The sequence below is a fragment of the Odocoileus virginianus genome, chromosome X, assembly GCF_023699985.2.
Source record: "Odocoileus virginianus isolate 20LAN1187 ecotype Illinois chromosome X, Ovbor_1.2, whole genome shotgun sequence".
NCBI classification, from domain to species: domain Eukaryota; kingdom Metazoa; phylum Chordata; class Mammalia; order Artiodactyla; family Cervidae; genus Odocoileus; species Odocoileus virginianus.
The window spans coordinates 32,759,362-32,777,943 of NC_069708.1; the positions used below are offsets into that span (position 1 = coordinate 32,759,362).

The window sequence follows — 18,582 nt, forward strand, 5'->3', positions numbered from 1 at the left end:
AGGATTCAACAGTACAGTAACAGTGAACTTCCAGATATTCAAGCTGGATTCAGAAAAATCAGAGGAACCAGAGATCAAATTGCCAACATCCGTTGGATCATGGAAAAAGCAAGAAAATTCCAGAAAAAAACACCTACTTCTCTTTTAGTAACTATGCCAAAGTTTTTGACTAGGTGGATCAAAACAAACTATGGAAAATTCTTAAAGAGATGGTAAACCATCACCAGACCACCTAACCTGTCTCATGAGAAATCTGTATTCAAGTCAAGAAGCAACAGTTAGAACTGGACGTGAAACAACAGAATGATTCCAAATTGGGAAAAGAGTGTGTCAAGGCTTTATATCTTCACCCTTTTTATTTTACTTATATGCAGAGTACATCATGAGAAATGCTGGACTGGATGAAGCACAAGCTGGAATCAAGATTGCTGGGAGAAATATCAATAACCTCAGATATGGCAGAAAGTGAAGAAGAATTAAAGAGCCTCTTGATGAAAGTGAAAGAGAAGAGTGAAGAAGTTGGCTTAAAGCTCAACATTCAGAAAACTAAGATCATGGCATCTGGTCCCAACACTTCATGGCAAATAGATGAGGAAACAGTGGAAAGAGTGGCTGACTTTATTTTTTGGGGCTCCAAAATCACTACAGATGGTGACTGCTGCCATGAAATTAAATTCACTTACTGCTTGGAAGGAAAGTTATGCCCAACCTAGACAGCATATTAAAAAGCAGAGACATTAGTCAAGTCTATGATTTTTCCAGTGGTCATGTATGGATGTGAGAGTTGGACTGTAAAGAGAGCTGAGCATCGAAGAATTGATGCTTTTGAACTGTGGTGTTGGAGAACACTCTTGAGAATCCCTTGGACTGCAAGGAAATCCAACCAGTCCATCCTAAAGGAGATCAGTCTTGGGTGTTCATGGGAAGGACTGATGTTGAAGCTGAAACTCCAAACTTGGCCACCTGATGCAAGGAGCTGACTCATTTGAAAAGACCCTGATGCTGGGAAAGATTGAGAGCAAGAGGAGAAGGGGACGACAGAGGATGAGACGGTTGGATGGCATCACCGACTCAATGGACATGAGTTTGAGTAAACTCCAGAAATTGGTGATGGACAGGGAGGCTTGGCGTGCTGCAGTCCATGGGGTCACAAAGAGTCGGACACGACTGAGTGGCTGAACTGAACTGATTATTTACTTATTGAAATACTGCCATTCTTAGCATACTCAGCCTACTCTCTCCTTCCCCTGTAATGCTTTCCTGAGTTCCATCCTGAATTTCCACTTCTCACTCCAGTCATTACTTGACTTCTGCTGTGAAATCTTGCAACCTTAAATGTGACATTACTAAACCCTTATCACATATATGTTGCTTCATATTTGTGGCAATTGCATAATTTCTTATCTGCCTAACTAGATGCTAAAAATTTGTTCGGAAGTGGTACCCTGCCCGTTGCTATCACTCCCTTCCCACACTTTCCCCCTCATTCCCTCCTCCCAAGCTGCATTTGATCCACTAGTCTTCATTTAGCAATTTTGAAATAAATATTTGATTAATGGAGTGTGAGAGGGAAAGAGCATTGTAATAAACTCTAGAGAAAACCAAAGCAAATAAGAACTTTTCTTAAAATAAACAAACAAATCATTACCCCCATATTCTGCCAGACTTTGGAGTACAGAATAAAAAGACAAAGCAGGGGTAATATATTTTGGTCTATTGTCAGCATACCTGACTTAAGGCAAATTTAGATTAATTTACTCTTCTCCCCCCAACTTATTTTTCCCCAACTACCTCAGGACTATTCTCACCATAGCTATCCTAGTGCACTCATTAAAGACTATTACTTGGCAGCTTAGTTTTCCTATCCTGGAATCTCATCAGTTTTCCTTTATGACTTGTTCCCACCATCTACTTTGGTCTTTTCAATTCTAATTAACTCATTTATGTTAAGATTTTTTTTTTCATTTATTTTTATTAGTTGGAGGCTAATTACTTTACAATATTGTAGTGGGTTTTGTCATACATTGACATTAATCAGCCATGGATTTACGTGTATCCCCTATCCCGATCCCCCCTCCCACCTCCCTCTCCACCCTATCCCTCTGGGTCTTCCCAGTGCACCAGCCCTGAGCACTTGTCTCATGCATCCAGCCTGGGCTGGTGATCTGTTTCACCCTAGATAATATACATGTTTCGATGCTGTTCTCTTGAAACATCCCACCCTCACCTTCTCCCACAGAGTCCAAAAGTCTGTTCTATACATCTGTGTCTCTTTTTCTGTTTTGCATATAGGGTTATCGTTACCATCTTTCTAAATTCCATATATATGTGTTAGTATACTGTAATGGTCTTTATCTTTCTGGCTTACTTCACTCTGTATAATGGGCTCCAGTTTAATTTCTAAGTGAGCATCAGGATTGGAAAATCAACTTTAAAAAGAAGAAATGCTTACCTCCAAAAGGCTGGTATTTCAAACATTGGTGAAGGAAGCATTTTAAAGTAGAGCCCTACAGGTTCTCCATATAGTATATCACACAGATATGTCCTGGTGTGAGACTGGACCTGCACTAACATACTTCTTTCTCCTATGGCCTACATGAAAAATTCCCTCTCTCTGATCTGAAGATCAAGTCTTGGGAAGCACTTTTAGCTATCTCTTGTTCATCTTCCAGTGGTTCTGATGGTGGTAATATGGTAGGGTATGAGTGTATGTTCATTCACTAAGTCATGTCCAATTCTTTGCAACCCTATGAACTGCAGCCTGACAGGCTCTCCTGTCCATGGGATTCTCCAGGCAAGAATACTGGAGTGGGTTGACATTTCCTCCTCTAGGAGATCTTCTCAACCCAGGGATAAACTCACATCTCCTGCGTCTCCTTCATTGGCAGGTAGATTCTTTACCACTGAGTCCCTGGGGAAGGCCAGTAGTAGAGTATTAGGTGCCTAATACAGTATGGTACTAAGCTCTGGGTCTCCAAGGTTCCATCTTCAAGAGGTTGTGGCTATGAATATTGGCTACAGGAAATAAGCCTCTTTTCACTCAGTCCTCCCTAAATTGAGAAGAGATGACTGCTTACTACACTTTCTGCTTCCAAGGGTTCTGAGGGAAATGGGGAGTGGGTGGACAGGATGTGGTCAGTTAAGTATCTCCAAACCTCTTAAGGAGTAGGATATTTATTTCATTGTTAGGACTTTGAAGATTTAAACATAAAAGAATACTCTAGACAGAGGTCATCCGTAGCTTGACCTCTCCTATTTGGATCTACCTAAGGGACATCCTCTTGAAAGGGATCTCTAGTCTTTCTGATTCTATTGTTTTCCTCTATTTCTTTGCATTGATCACTGAGGAAGGCTTTATTATCTCTCCTTGCTATTCTCTGGATCACTGCATTCAAATGGGTATATCTTTCCTTTTCTCCTTTGCTTTTTCCTTCTCTTCTTTTCACAGCTAATTGTAAGGCCTCCTTAGACAGCAAATTTGCTTTTTTGCATTTCTTTTCCTTGGGGATGGTCTTGCTCCCTGTCTCCTGTACAATGTGATGAACTTCTGTCCATAGTTCATCAGGCACTCTGTCTACCAGATCTAGTCCCTTAAATCTATTTCTCACTTCCACTGTATAGTCATAAGGGATTTGATTTAGGTCATACCTGAATGGTCTAGTGGTTTTCTCTACTTTCTTCAATTTAAGCCTGAATTTGACAAAAAGGAGTTCATGGTCTGAGCCACAGTCCACTCCCAGTCTTATTTTTGCTGACTGTATAGAGTATCTCCATCTTTGGCTGCAAAGGATATAATCAATCTGATTTCGGTGTTGACCATCTGGTGATATCCATGTGTAGAATCTTCTCCTATGTTGTTGGAAGAGGGTGTTTGCTATTACTAGTGCGTTCTCTTGGTAGAACTCTGTTAGCCTTTGCCCTGCTTCATTCTGTACTCCAAGGCCAAATTTGCCTGTTACTCCAGGTGTTTCTTGACTTCCTACTTTTGCATTACAGTCCCCTATCATGAAAAGGACATCTTTTTTGGATGTTAGTTCTAGCAGGTCTTGTAGATCTTCATAGAAATGTTCACCTTCCGCTTCTTCAGCATTACTGGTCGGGGCATAGACTTGGACTACCGTGATATTGAATGGTTTACCTTGGAAACGATCAGAGATCATTCTGTTGTCTTTGAAGTTGCATCCAAGTACTAACCCTAACCCTGCCTCTTGAGAAACCTGTATATAGGTTAGGAAGCAACAGTTAGAACTGGGCATGTAACAACAGACTGTTTTCAAATAGTAAAAGGAGTATGTCAAGGAGTATATTGTCACCTTGCTTATTTAACTTATATGCAGAGTACATCATGAGAAACCCTGGGCTGGAGGAAGCACAAGCTGGAATCAAGATTTCCAGGTGAAATATCAATAACCTCAGATATGCAAATGACACCACCCTTATGGCAGGAAGTGAAGAATTAAAGAGCCTCTTGATGAAAGTGAAAGAGAGTGAAAAAGTTGGCTTAAAGCTCAACATTCAGAAAACTAAGATCATGGCATCCAGTCCCATCACTTCATGGCAAATAGATGGGGAAATAGTGGCTGACTTTATTTTTCTGGCCTCCAAAATCACTGTGGTTGGTGATTGCGGCCTTGAAATTAAAAGACGCTTGCTCCTTGGAAGGAAATTATGACCAACTTAGATAGCATATTAAGAATCAGAGACATTACTTTGCCAACAAAGATCCGTCTATTCAAGGCTATAGTTTTTCCAGTAGTCATGTATGGATGTGAGAGTTGGACTATAAGGAAAGCTGAGTGCAGCAGATTTGATGCTTTTGAACTGCGGTGTTGGAGAAGACTCTTGAGAGTCCCTTAGACTGCAAGGGGATCCAACCAGTCCATCCTAAAGGAGATCAATCCTGTGTGTTCATTGGAGGGACTGATGTTGAACCTGAAACTCCAATACATTGGCCACCTGATGAGGAGAGCTGATTCATTTAAAAAGACCCTGATGCTGGGAAACATTGAGGGCAGGAGGAAAAGTGGACGACAGAGGATGAGATGGTTGGATGGAATCACTGACGCAATGGACATGGGTTTGGGTGGACTCTGGGAGTTGGTTATGTACAGGGAAGCTTGTGTGCTGAAGTTCATGGGGTCGCAAAGAGTCGGACATGACTGAGTGACTGAAGTGAACTGAACTTAAGGGACATCCTTAGACAGGGCTGTCCACTTTGGTACTTGAACACAGTATTGAGGGTCTGTGAGAAAAGATAACAGTAAAGATTACAGTGATCCACTATCTATGCGTGAGGCCAAAGGAAACCTAGTTTTAGAAAGAGGCTGCATTCAAATATAGGCTGTGTATTACCACACAAAGCTGAGTGCAACCACAAGACTGAAAGACAATGTACTGTGGTCCTATAAATAGAAATGAGAGTTTCTTTGCTAAGTGTGAAGCTTTGCAGACTGTATGTGCAGCCCATAGTGTTAGCCTTGCATCATTAATCAGAGGGGGAGAGAGAGAGAGAGAGAGAGAGTACATGCACAACTGTTAGTTCAAGCTGCCCGTGGAAAACGGAAATGTTCGGTGTTCAGAGTGGCTTGCATATTTCACTCTGACATCTCACTATCATGTTTTTCAACATGATAGTGGTTAGGCAATGCAGATAATTATTTTTCCTTTTTCTCTTTTTTCATTTTTTTTTTTTGGGGGGCTTTCTTTTATTTTGTTTTCTTTTTACTCTCTCCTTCCAACCTCTTTCCCTCATTTCTTTCTCTTGTGTCTTTCTTTCTTCTTTTTTTTTGGTGGGGATTTGTAGTGAAGAGAGATTGGATTTAGTTTTTCTCAGAACAAAGAGCTTATATTGATGCACAGATCAGTAGCATCCATGTTGGAGTGGCTCTCACATGAATTATTTGGATATCTCTGGAGAAAACAGAAAGAAGTTGAAACGGTAAGCTCCAGTTTTTAACTGCATATTAGCTGTTATCTGTGCCTTTCATCTCTGATGTCTTCAACTGATCTCTTCACACCAGATACTGCGTAAACTGTCAGATTTAAGGGTGGCATGGATGTAGTAAACCTGGACCATCCTTGTATGTCATTTCCTTGGTATTTACACAACAGAAATAATTGTACAGTTGGCTACCTGAGGTGAGAGGGAGGAAGAATCTTTGAACTTGGGGAAATATAAGTTTGCCATAGAGAGGTTTTTCATAATGTGTTTCTATCAGTTGATATTGAATAAAAATAGCCTTATGGACATTCATGATTTAATCAACTCTGTATTAAGTAGAGTTGCTTATATGAATGCACAGGATTGTTTTTATTTACTCTTTGCTATAAATCTTTGGGAATGGTATTTTTATCTGCCAAAATATTAAATTTGTGTCATTTTCAAAATGAGCTATAATTAAGAAAACAAGAGGGCCCTTACCAACATGAATGTGTGTTCCTATTAGCTTGTATAGGTTACATATTTTCACTCTAAATTATCATTTAAATTATAATAACTGTTGGCTATAGAGAATTATCTCTCAAACAAAACATTTCAGTAAGAAAAAAACATGTTTCTAATGAGAGCGGAAATAAGAAAGATAAGAGACACAGTTGCTCATAGATAAGCTGTTTCTGTCAGAATAAATAATTGGTATATTTATAAATTCAACAATGGATAAAATAATTTTGAATTAAATTCACATTGTTATACATTTATAATTGACAACATATTTTGACAAAATGTAAGTGAAATTGTTTTCTGGTTTGCATGTTGTTTTTTGTTTGTGCTCAAAGAGAAAATATTAATGAAGTTACCTTCAAAATTTCAAATTCCCCTGGGTTGGGAAGATCCCTTGGAGAGGGGAATAGCAACCCAAACCAGTATTCTTGCCTGGAAAATCCCATGGATGGAGGAGCCTGGAGGGCCCCAATACATTGGGTCACAAAGAGTTGGACACGACTGAGCAACTAACACACTCACACTCAAATTTTGAGCGATGAGCCTATCAATAGCATGTAACCCCTAGAAACTGCATCCCAAGATTAAAAGAAAAGAAATGATAGATTTTTATGGTGCAACAAGACCCAAGATTAAATTCCAAATGATTTTCCTTCTCCCTTCTCTGCTGTTGACAGTGGTGTGTAAGCACTTCATATTATAATGCTATAATATTTCCAAGGAAGAAACAAGATATAATTTTATTCAACTAGCAAAGCTACATTTATTTGTTAGAAAGGTTTGTGTTATTCAGCAAGGGGTATATATTTCTGAATATTTTAGCTGCTGTAAATCTCAGATATGGTGGCAAGAACACCAATCTTATAGATGGGATTTAAGTTTTTTAGCCCAGGGAAAGATTCTATACTAGTGAATATTTGGAATACATAAATGCCATCCTCCAAGAAGTCTGTGTCAGAGGGATAAATTTTTTTAATTACAAAATTTTTCTTTGCACTTGTAAACACATGTACTACTACTCTGCCTTGCTAATGTTTACAGTAACATTTCTGTGAGACAGAAACCATCTAGTGTATCTATTCTGTTGGAGCCAGCATAATATAGTACATAATATTGTAAAGGTGAATAAACACATGAGGGTCATCAAAACTTCCAAAAATTTCATTGAATTTCCACCTAGGGATTCTTAGGAATGAATGAGCTCAATTATCCCCCTTAACACTAGGTTCAGTTCAGTTCAGTTGCTTAGTTGTGTCCGACTCTTGGCAACCCCATGGACTGCAGCATCCCAGGCTCCCCTGTTCATCACCAAATTCCAGAGCTTGCTCAAAAACATGCCCATCCAGTTGGTGATGCCATCCAAACATCTCATCCTTTGTCTTCCCCTTCTCCTGCCTTCAATCTTTCCAAGCATCATGGTCTTTACTAATGAGTCAGTTCCTCGTATCAGGTGGCCAAAGTATTGGAGCTTCAGCTTCAGCATCAGCCCTTCCAATGAATATTCAGGACTGATTTCCTTTAGGATTAACTAGTTTGATCTCCTTGCACTAGATAGCTGAAATTAAAAGGAGAAACAAGCATGCTTTTTTTTTATTTCTCTGATAGACAATTTTTGGCACCAATCAGATGCTTAAAACTGAGAAGAGAATTTAAATTCTTCTTCTGACCCTTTACTTTATCCCAGAAGAGTGACCATAGACAGTCTTATTTCCCTTGCTCATTAAAGTGACATCTCCAAAGGCTTCCTCTTATGCCATAGGTCCCAGGAATCAATCACCAGAACCCTAGTCAGAGAACATGAAATTATTAGAGGCATACTTGAATCTTGTCATTCACAGGATCAGTGCTGAACATCAAGACTGCTTTATGCTTTGAGAAGTGACATAGATTGTCAGTTTGCATTTTACAACTGGAAAAGCTGAGGCCCGAATAGTTGAAGTGAATGGGTTAAGTATCACTGTGAGTTTGTAATAGAAAATGCTGGATTCTAGGTCTTGTGACACTTTGTCCAGTGCTCATTTCACTTTACTGCCTATCAAGGCTTGAAGATTAACTGACACGTTCATTTTTCATTGGGCGATGTTAAAAAGATGTCATTTTGAAATCACTCACAGACTCTCAATACTGGAGTCACAATTGAGGCTTCTCCCAAGGGCCCTGATAATGTAGCAAACCTTAATTTGCTGGGGTTTACCACTGTTTCCTACTGTGCTAAGGGAAAAAAAAATTCAACATGCAAATTGATATACCCTAAGTGCTGTGATATAGCACTGCCACAGACCTGGCCCATGGACTGAATGCTTTTGTGCTATATTGAGTGCCAGGGCATAAATTTGGCCAAGCTAAAGGCATGAGAGAGTACTAAGGAAGCCCCAAGGTCTAGGAGATTCCAAATTTGAGAAGAAAATCAAGATTACAGGGTATCTGCCAGGCAAAAACAGGTATATGGGGCTTAGGATAAAGTGTGAGGAAGCTAAATATTATAATAATTGTTAGTATGTGAATCCCAAAGAGGATGCAATTGTTAATGTCTTGGCTGTAACTGATGTTTATCATATAAGAGGGTGATAATCTGATATTTGAATATTAAAGTGGGCTCTCTTGGTATAGTCATTAAAAGATGATTAGGAGTAGAAAGTGTACTTCACAGACATTACTTTCATTTACAGCAATAGCTGCATTAGCTAGATGCAGATAAACTTCTTGAGAAATAATCAGATGTGCATAATCTTAACCAAAATCATCTGTATAGACTCTGGAGATTGGGGTATGCACCTTGGTGGCTCAGATGGCCAAGAATCCGCCTGCAATGCAGGAAACCCTGGTTCGATCCCTGGGTCAGGAAGATCCCTTGACAGTAGGCATGACAACCCACTCCAGTATTCTTGCCTGGAGTACTCCATGGACAGAGGAGCCTGACAGGCTACAGTCCATCAGGTAGCAAAGAGTTGGACAGGACTGAACAGCCAACACTTTCACTTTCAAGAACTTCACTAACTGATTACCTAGTAAAGAAACCAAAGTTTAAATCATTGGCCATGATCAGTATATGTCACCTAGAAGCATGACTTATACTCAGAGCATAAACTAAGGCTGCCCATTCAGGCTCATTTGTATCTCAGACAGCATGATTACTGTTTTATTAGGTACCTAAAATGTATGCAAATGTCTGCCACCAAGTCAAAAGTCCCTAAATCCCTTTCTTAATAATTAAAAACATATTTGTTTCTTCCAAGAGCTTTTACTCATTACAATAAATACTATTTATAGGCAACAATGACAAGATTTTGTTCATATTATTAGCAGTAGAAGAAATGTTTGAATATTGTTATATTTTTAATTATTTAGCAAAAATTCTTTTCAGCTTTACTTGGCAGATCAGATTCATGTATTTCTCATAAGCTAACAAGATGGTACCAGATATTTCTTAAAAGCTAATGATATGTTTTATATTATAAAATAATTCTTCCAAGTTATTTATAGCATAGCAGTAGTGATTTTGATTTACTATTTGGAGTATTAAATCTTTTTTAAATGACACAAAGTGACCTATGTATTGGATTTTTAAAAATTTGTTATTCTGAGTGGCTACTCTACTTTGAAGTGTCTGCCCAATGTTATGCTGGAAAACGAATGACATGCACAATATGGACTGATTTATTATCCATCCAATTTGTTTCATTTTTTAAAAAAAGTTCAATTTCAAAACTGCAAAAGGATATGTTTTCTTGATATTTGTAATTAAGGTCACATCAATGGATATAATTAAACCATCTTGATTACAAAAGTGAGTAAGACAGTGGCTCCAAACTACAGAAACAATTTGTGTTCTAAATTTACTATAACAAGTTGAAAATCTCTTTCTCTCTTTTCTTCTTGGAAAATGAAGTTGTTGAAACTAATGAACATTCTTGGCAACTTAACATTAATATATTGTGATATTAGTGAATCAAGGATATTTACTAGGCATTCTTGTAAAGAATCTGAAACAAAAAACTGGTGTTATCTTTAAACCCAATGATATGACAAAGTTAGATAACTTTTATTAAAAATTCTATCAGAGGTACTCTAAGATACAAAATGATGCTTATACATGCCTCTCACAGTGGAAAGTTAAATAATTATCCAAATAATTCAGTTAATGTTGATAAAGAAAGAGCATAACTTGGGTCCAATAAACAAACTTTTCTTTAGCAGACACAATGTTGTTCTCTTACTGTTTTTGTCCATTATACTTGGTTAGTTTAAATTTGTAAGTATAAAAATAATTTAGAAATTTCTATTTTTTTTCTTGGGTGGTAAGGATGTGCAGAGGGGATTTTTAAATCTATATTATCTTGCTCCTTATTAATTTGTATAAACAAGAATTTTACTTATTTGATATTCTAAAGATATATTTGTCATTTTCTCCATATTTCCATAATAATAGTATTAATAACATCTGTGTCTATCTCATTTGATCCAATTTTGATTGGCATCTAATTTTTTTTCTTATTTTGTTGTTGCTTACTCATTTTTCCTTTCACCTTAATATTTTTTTAACTCTAAAAGTACAAGTAGACCTCTTTTTCTAAGAATGCTAGGCTTAAAACTAGGTAGTACTAATTTTTAATACTTCATAAAACTAATTCAGTATAATAAGGGGAATTTCAGTCACTTGACCTAGCATTAACCTCTCTCTGGAAGAGTCACTGATGATAGAAATAACTGGTTTGATTATCAAAATCAAGCACAGTCCATGTCAAGACATCAGGTACAGTAATGTCTTTCCCTCTGAAAGTCTATGACTTCCAAATCTTATCAGGATTTAAAAAATGAATTGTTTTAATTTCCCATCAATGGATATGATAAATTCACTCTGTTGATGCTCTACCTAGCTGAAGCACAATAGGAATATGACATACTGTGAAACTATCAATCTAGATAACCAATTCGGGTTAATTAGGGAAAGTAGATTTTGGGGGCTGAGTTATCCAGAGTGTGTGATCATCCTCTGTATTTTGAGTTGCTCAGCTTTTCTCTGACCATTTTCTGGAAGATCATTTTGGTCACAGAAAATAGTGTAAACTTCATTCAATTTTGGACCATGAAATTTGATTAAGCAGAGCACTGTAAAGACATTTTGCAATAAGCAGAGACAAGAGTGCTATTTCTCAGAATTCACAGAGGATGGCCTGGAATATATTTTACATAGAATTACTTTGGGCTCCAAAATCACTCTAGATGGTGATTGCAGCCATGAAATTAAAAGACGCTTACTCCTTGAAAGAAAAGTTATCACCAAACTCGATAGCATATTAAAAAGCAGAGACATTACTTTGCCAACAAAGGTCCATCTAGTCAAGGCTATCGCTTTTCCAGTAGTCATGTGTGGATGTGAGAGTTGGACTGTGAAGAAAGCTGAGCGCTGAAGAATTGATGCTTTTGAACTGTGGTGTTGGAGAAGAATCTTGAGAGTCCCTTGGACTGCAAGGGGATCCAACCAGTCCATCCTAAAGGAGATTAGTCCCGGGTGTTCATTGGAAGACTGAAGCTGAAGCTGAAACTCCAATATTTGGCCACCTCATGAGAAGAGTTGACTCACTGGAAAAGACCCTGATGCTGGGAGGGATTGGGAGCAGGAGGAGAAGGGGACGACAGAGGATGAGATGGCTGGATGGCACCGCCGACTCGATGGACATGAGTTTGAATAAACTCCAGGAGCTGGTGATGGACAGGGAGACCTGGTGTGCTGCGATTCATGGGGTCACAAATAGTCGGACACGACTGAGCGACTGAACTGAACCTGTTAATAAGCATCTTGATTCAAAATTACTGTTGTGATAATTGAACATGATGAAATGTCACCTGTGTGTCTGAATCTTTTCTATGGGGAAAAAAAAAATCACTGAGGAAATTTAAAGTTGTTTGACCTCTTGGAATCAGTAAATTGAAAATCCCTGTGACATCATTCAATAAGGAAGAGATGCTAAGGTTGATTAACCTGGGTTATAAGTTGCTCCTTGACTGGGACTTGGGAAAAAAACATATGGAGCCAGAATAAAAACTTATGCTAAACAAGTATCTGGAAAATATGGCATTATGGTTAATCATGCTGGCTCCTATTCAAATGCAGTATGATCTTCAATATGCAGGATTCTTTAATACATTGGATAGAGATGCAGTCTTTCCCCCAGCCTTTTCATTTAGTCACACATTTGTGAACTTGAAGCAAATATTTTGATATGAAATTAAAATGAAAGGTGAATTTTCTTAGTAAACTCATCTCCAAAGACTTATGATACTGCCTTGGAAATTTTAAATCTAATCGAGTAATGAATTCATGCATTAACCCTCTTGTCATATTGGGCCAAAGAATGGACAATACTCTTATGTAATGATAGTCAACTTATTCTCTTTTCCCATGACATTGTGACATTTTTATTAAAAAAAAGATGGATTGTCTAATAGTGCATTTTCAAAATAAGATTTTAATTTCACATTACCCTTTTTTAGATTTGAAAAATTCATTTTGGAATATAAATTAATTTTGATTTGCTCAATCTCACTCTTAAGCATATTGATTTCATTATCCTCATGAAAAATTCTGAGTCTTTCACTTTCTTCTATTATTAAAATTCTGGGAGACCAGTCTAGTTTTTATAAGAAAGGAAAAATAACTAGCATTTTCCAATATGATTTATGAGATTAGATATACATTTAGTGGTTCCAAAATCCTCCTAAAAGCTCAAGCTGTGAACTGTGTGGTCTAAGGGTCAACATCAAATTCAGGCTATCCTTGAGCTGTTTTCTCCCCAAAGAACTAATGCCCTATTCAAAATCATGTATCTGCCTAGCAATGACTCCAGAGAAAACTACTAAATATTTAATAAGCTATCTATAGCCTAGGATTAACCAATTTTTTCCCACTTATTTGTATTAGTTGGAGGCTAATAACAATATTGTAGTGGTTTTTGCCATACATTGACATGAATCAGCCATGGATTTACATGTATTCCCCATCCCGATTCCCCCTCCCGCCTCCCTCTCCACCCGATCCCTCTGGGTCTTCCCAGTGCTCCAGCCCCAAGCACTTGTCTCATGCATCCAACCTGGGCTGGTGATCTGTTTCACCCTTGATAATATACATGTTTCAATGCTGTTCTCTCTAAACATCCCACCCTCACCTTCTCCCACAGAGTCCAAAAGTCTGTTCTGTACATCTGTGTCTCTTTTTCTGTTTTGCATATAGGGTTATTGTTACCATCTTTCTAAATTCCATATATATGTGTTAGTATACTGTATTGGTCTTTATCTTTCTGGCTTACTTCACTCTGTATAATGGGCTCCAGTTTCATCCATCTCATTAGAACTGATTCATGGATTAACCAATTTTTAAACCTGTCTACTACAAGCCCTAACATTGGTTTTGAATTCTCTACTATCAAAAATAAAAATGATTATTATTTATTGTGCATTTATGATGTGTACTAAGCATTGGGCAATAACTCTTACTTCTTAAGAATAACTTTATTATTTCCCCCATCATATAGGTGGGGAAAAGTAATGTGAAAGAAATTAAATAACTTACTCAAAGTTTTACAACTGTCTTGTTCAAATTTCAAACCCAGTTCTGTTGGTTGTCAAAGCCTTTTCCATTACACTAGGTTGTCTCTATATGATAAAGGCACATCACACTATTTTGACCCTTTCCATTTGAAATTAACAGTTTATAACAGAAGGAGTCAAGTTTTACCAATTTCAAAATAGGTTGTCCTTTTTCAGTTTTGGGCTGAGTAAACTAGGAAATAAAGAGAGTAGAACACATAAAATGAGAAATAAAAAAGGATTTAAAAAATATATCATAGAAAGTATAGATGAAGTACTTTAATTCTCTTTAACCAATCTATATGGTGTGATGACTAATTTTTCAGTGTAGTATGGATAATAATACGAGTCACATAAGATAAATCTTCTGCCCTCATGGGGCTTATTTATTTGAGGGAGATAAAATAGCACATACTAAACCTGAATATACAAAACATATTTAGAAAATACATTGCTTCATGACATGTTTTGCATTAAACAGAGAATCACTATCCACATTTACATTTAAGCTGATGTGACACAAAAATTATTTTAGCCTGGTTAGGCCATTCCTGTGCCTCTGAGTCTTTCCTAGGGGAAAAAATCCCCTGGAGAAGGAAATGGCAACCCACTCCAGTATTCTTGCCTAGAGAATCCCATGGACAGTTGGGTCTGGCAGGGTACATCCATAGGGTTGCAAAGAGTCAGACATGACCAGAGCAACTATGCATACATGTACCAACCATCAGAAGAGAAAGTAGAGCTATATTTGTATTAATGAATCATTTTTTCTCTTAAGACCAAGGCTTTGGTATTACAGGATATATGTTCCAGATTCAGAGGACAATCTATGGCTATATTACAGAAAGAATTAGTTGTAATCTAACATACATAAGTTTAGAAGTTCAGTGGTATAATATCTGACTCACCTGGTTACAGAACTCTGTGTAAAAATTTTAAATAAACAACAACAACAAAACAAAATCAGAGAACAAAGTTTTAACATACTTCATCTCCTGATAATGTTGGTTATCCCCTCATGTCTTCCTTATCTCTGCAGTGCCCCTCATCCCCCACCCATGTCTATGTTTCTTTATCCAAGAAGAAACAAAAGAAAGAACTTGAGACATCTACACCTGATTTTAGAACTCTAAATCATACTTTCAGCAGGCACCAGTTACAGACATGAGCTTCAAGATGTGTTCCTTTGGGACTGGTTTGGGATATAACCTGAACAAGGCAGCAGGATTGCCCATTTTCAGTTTCTCTGTCTGTAAAAGCAGTGTGATTAAGGGTGCCTCTTTCTATAGGGTATGAATCATCACGCTAATGCTTAATAGATACTTTGAATTCTTTTGGTCAGAGTTCCTCTACACAATTTGTAAAAATGCCATGTGTGTTTGAATTGAAATCACACTGGGAAAATTAGGTTGCACCTGTCTTTCACCTGACAGATTTCCTTCAGCACATGAGAGCATTACATTTGGTCAAGTTTGCAGTTTGAAATGCTTATAATAAGGATAATAGCTATACACATTTGAGCAGAATAAATGAGAAAGAGAAGTGTAGTAAGTCTCTATATACAAACGAGTTATTTTCCGAGAGCACATTCATAAGTTCAATTTGTTCATACATCCAACAAGTTAACCTAGGTATCCAACTAACAGAATCAGCTAGCTATATATTACTTTAATGTAATAGGTTTATAATATTTTTCCCACAAATTACATAAAAAACAAACACAAAAGATAGAGAAGACATTTTCAATCTTACAATACTGTACCTTGGAAAGTACAGTAGGACAGTACAGTAATTGTCATACAGGGGCTGCTATCAAGAAAACAGGTAAGAAGAGTTACTGACTGGAGGAGGGAGAGAAGGTGGAAGATGACAGAGCTGAAGGATCTTCAGCAATAGAAGATGGAGGGCAGACCGCAATTTCACTCATGCCTGATGTTTTTGGAACACATGTTTGCATCTTTGAAAGTTCACAACTTGAAGATTCATATGTAGGGGACTTACTGTATGAGTTTTATGGCTTAGTAAAATCACTGCTTTTAGAAATGCCTTGGATTTCCCTTGTAGCTCAGTTGGTAAAGAATCTGCCTGCAGTGCAGGAGACCAAGGTTTGATCCCTGGGTTGGGAAGATCCCCTGGATAAGGAAAGGGCAACCCATTCCAGTATCCTTGCCTGGAAAATCCCATGGACAGAGGAGCCTGGAGGGCTGCAGTTCACGGGGTCACAGAGTTGGGCACAACTGAGCAACTAACACTTACTTGTGATATCAGAAATAGAGACACGGATGTAGAGGAATACCTTATGGAATGGCCTAACCATACTAAAAACTATTGTGGGTTTGTACCCTAAATATATGGAAGATTTTACATAGCTTGACATTTGCATTGCTCAATTTAGTGTTTGATTTTACTCATTTCTCTTGTTTTTTTTTTTTTTTTTTTTTTTTTTTTTTTTATCATGTCATTGCTACCAGCCTGCAAGCTTTTGAGGAAAGAGAGCGTGTCTCCTTTCTTTTTATCTTCAGTGACATCTAGCATGATGACTTGATTTACTTTATGGTATTGCTCATCTCATCACTTAATTCCTTTCTCTTAGACTGAGAATTTAGCAAATTATAGCATCAAGAAAGGAGATAAAGAGGAAAAAAAGAACAATTGTCTCATTTTTGTTTATTTATTCCAGTCTTGTATGTTAGCAGCAATGGATGTCTGAGTGTCTGTGTTTCTGTATGTGTGAGGGGTGGTGTAGGGAGAGAGATGAGAAAGAGGAAAGGCTAGATGTTGAGTTTTTGCACATAGCAAAGATCCCTGGTTTCCATGTCATTGCAGAAAGAAAAATGAGAGATATTTATTTCTGCTGATTTTTACACTCACCATTAGTTAGTAAATTGGCAATCTTAATAATATAAACAAAGTTTTCATTCAAATGACTGGACTGTATGAAGAGAAGAGAAATATGTGTGGATAAACACATATTAGAGAATACATAGTTGGGAGAAAATGTGATGTGCATTAAAAAAAACAAGGATTTTTAATTAAAACTTAAGCTCTAGTCTTGACTTAGTTTTTAACTTGCTATGTAACTCAGGAAGAATCCCCTACTTTCCCTAGCCCTCAGTTACCTTGTTTGTAATAGCTAAATCATCAATAGGGATTATTAGGTTATTAATAGAGATTTAATAAAGATTAATAGTCTAATCTTTATTTTAAATGCTCAGCCTGTCATCAATTTAAAAATTATATTAAAGCTCATTGAATCATTATGCCATCTTTGGGTGTATCGATGTAAACAGCCTGTCGTCCCAAGTGCTCAATAAGTATTTGCTGTCTGAAATTGTTGAATTAGTTACTCCATGTGTAGGCTACTGAACAGGTGTTAGTGAAGGAAATAAGGGCTCTAACCTGATTAGCAGGCTTCCCTGTTGGCTCAGTGGTTAAGAATCTGCCTGCCAGTGTAGGAGAGGAGCCTAGTGGGCTACTGTCCATGGGTGCACAAAGAGTTGGACAAGACATAGCTACTAAATAAAAACCAGTCTAATTAAAACCTCTCCCTTACTCTCCACCTATGGTGCCACGCTCTTTTTGCTTAGGTCTGCCATAATTTCCATGAATTATTTAATAATAAACTGCCAGGAAAATGTCTGCAAGCTTTATGTGAAGGTCTTGGATAATGTCTTCTAGTTCTCTGTCATTAATGTATTAGCTTAAATCTTATTTTCTCAGCTTAAAAGCAGAGACAGTGACCCTAAAATGTTTTGATGAGGAGGACTCCATAACAGGAATTTGTTGTTGTTTAGTTGCTAAATCGTGTCCGATTCTTTGTGACCCCATAGACTCTAGCCCACCAGCCTCCTCTGCCAGTGGGGTTTCCCAAGCAAGAATACTGGAGTGGGTTGTCATTTCCTTCTCCAGGGGATCTTCCCAATCCAGGAATTGAACCCACATATCTTGCATTGACAGGTGCATTCTTTATCATTGAGCCACCAGGGAAGCCCCTCAATGGGAATAAGTTTGTGCAAATCAGGAAAGTCTGCCTAAGATTGTATATTTCTTGGACTGGATATGGATTCCAGGCAGGTAGGCTTGTGATATGAGGCCTCTTAATCAGACTTGAGATGATAAAGTACTGGAAATAAAGAACACAAAATTTCTTCATATTTTTCTAATTTTCATTTAGAATTGAGCCTATCTGCCAAATCCAATTTTCTACTAGACTTGTAATATCAGAACCTTAGGAATAATTCAGTCTCTCATTTTACACACAAAAAAAGATGAGTCCCAGAGATGGAAGGAACTTTCCTAAGATTATACTACTAATTACTGATACAGCCAAAACTAGAAGTCAGGAATCCAGTGCCTGGCCAGTGTTCATTCCCCTACATCCTGCTTTCTCTCAGCTTAAGTAACCTGTTCTGGGAGTTGAAAAAACCAGCAAGTAAAGTAGCATACTTCTGTAGTATGTGGCTCTTTTAGAAGTAATCAATGAAGTAACTCCAAAGTCAAAATCCACTTGTTGATACCTTGCCTAACTCCTGTTCATGAAATACAATAAGTTA

The 18,582-nt window shown here is 37.5% G+C and overlaps 1 protein-coding gene across 6 annotated transcripts in view; it reads left to right on the forward strand.

Moving 5' to 3' along the window:
- The first annotated feature begins 5,455 nt into the window (after window positions 1-5,455).
- GPR174 (G protein-coupled receptor 174) overlaps window positions 5,456-18,582 on the forward strand; it is a 39,560-nt gene continuing 26,433 nt past the window's right edge. For all 6 annotated transcript variants that reach the window (XM_070461988.1, XM_070461986.1, XM_070461985.1 and 3 more), the window contains exon 1: window positions 5,456-5,938. The gene's annotated coding sequence lies outside the window, so the exon portion shown is untranslated. The remainder of the gene's footprint in view (window positions 5,939-18,582) is intronic.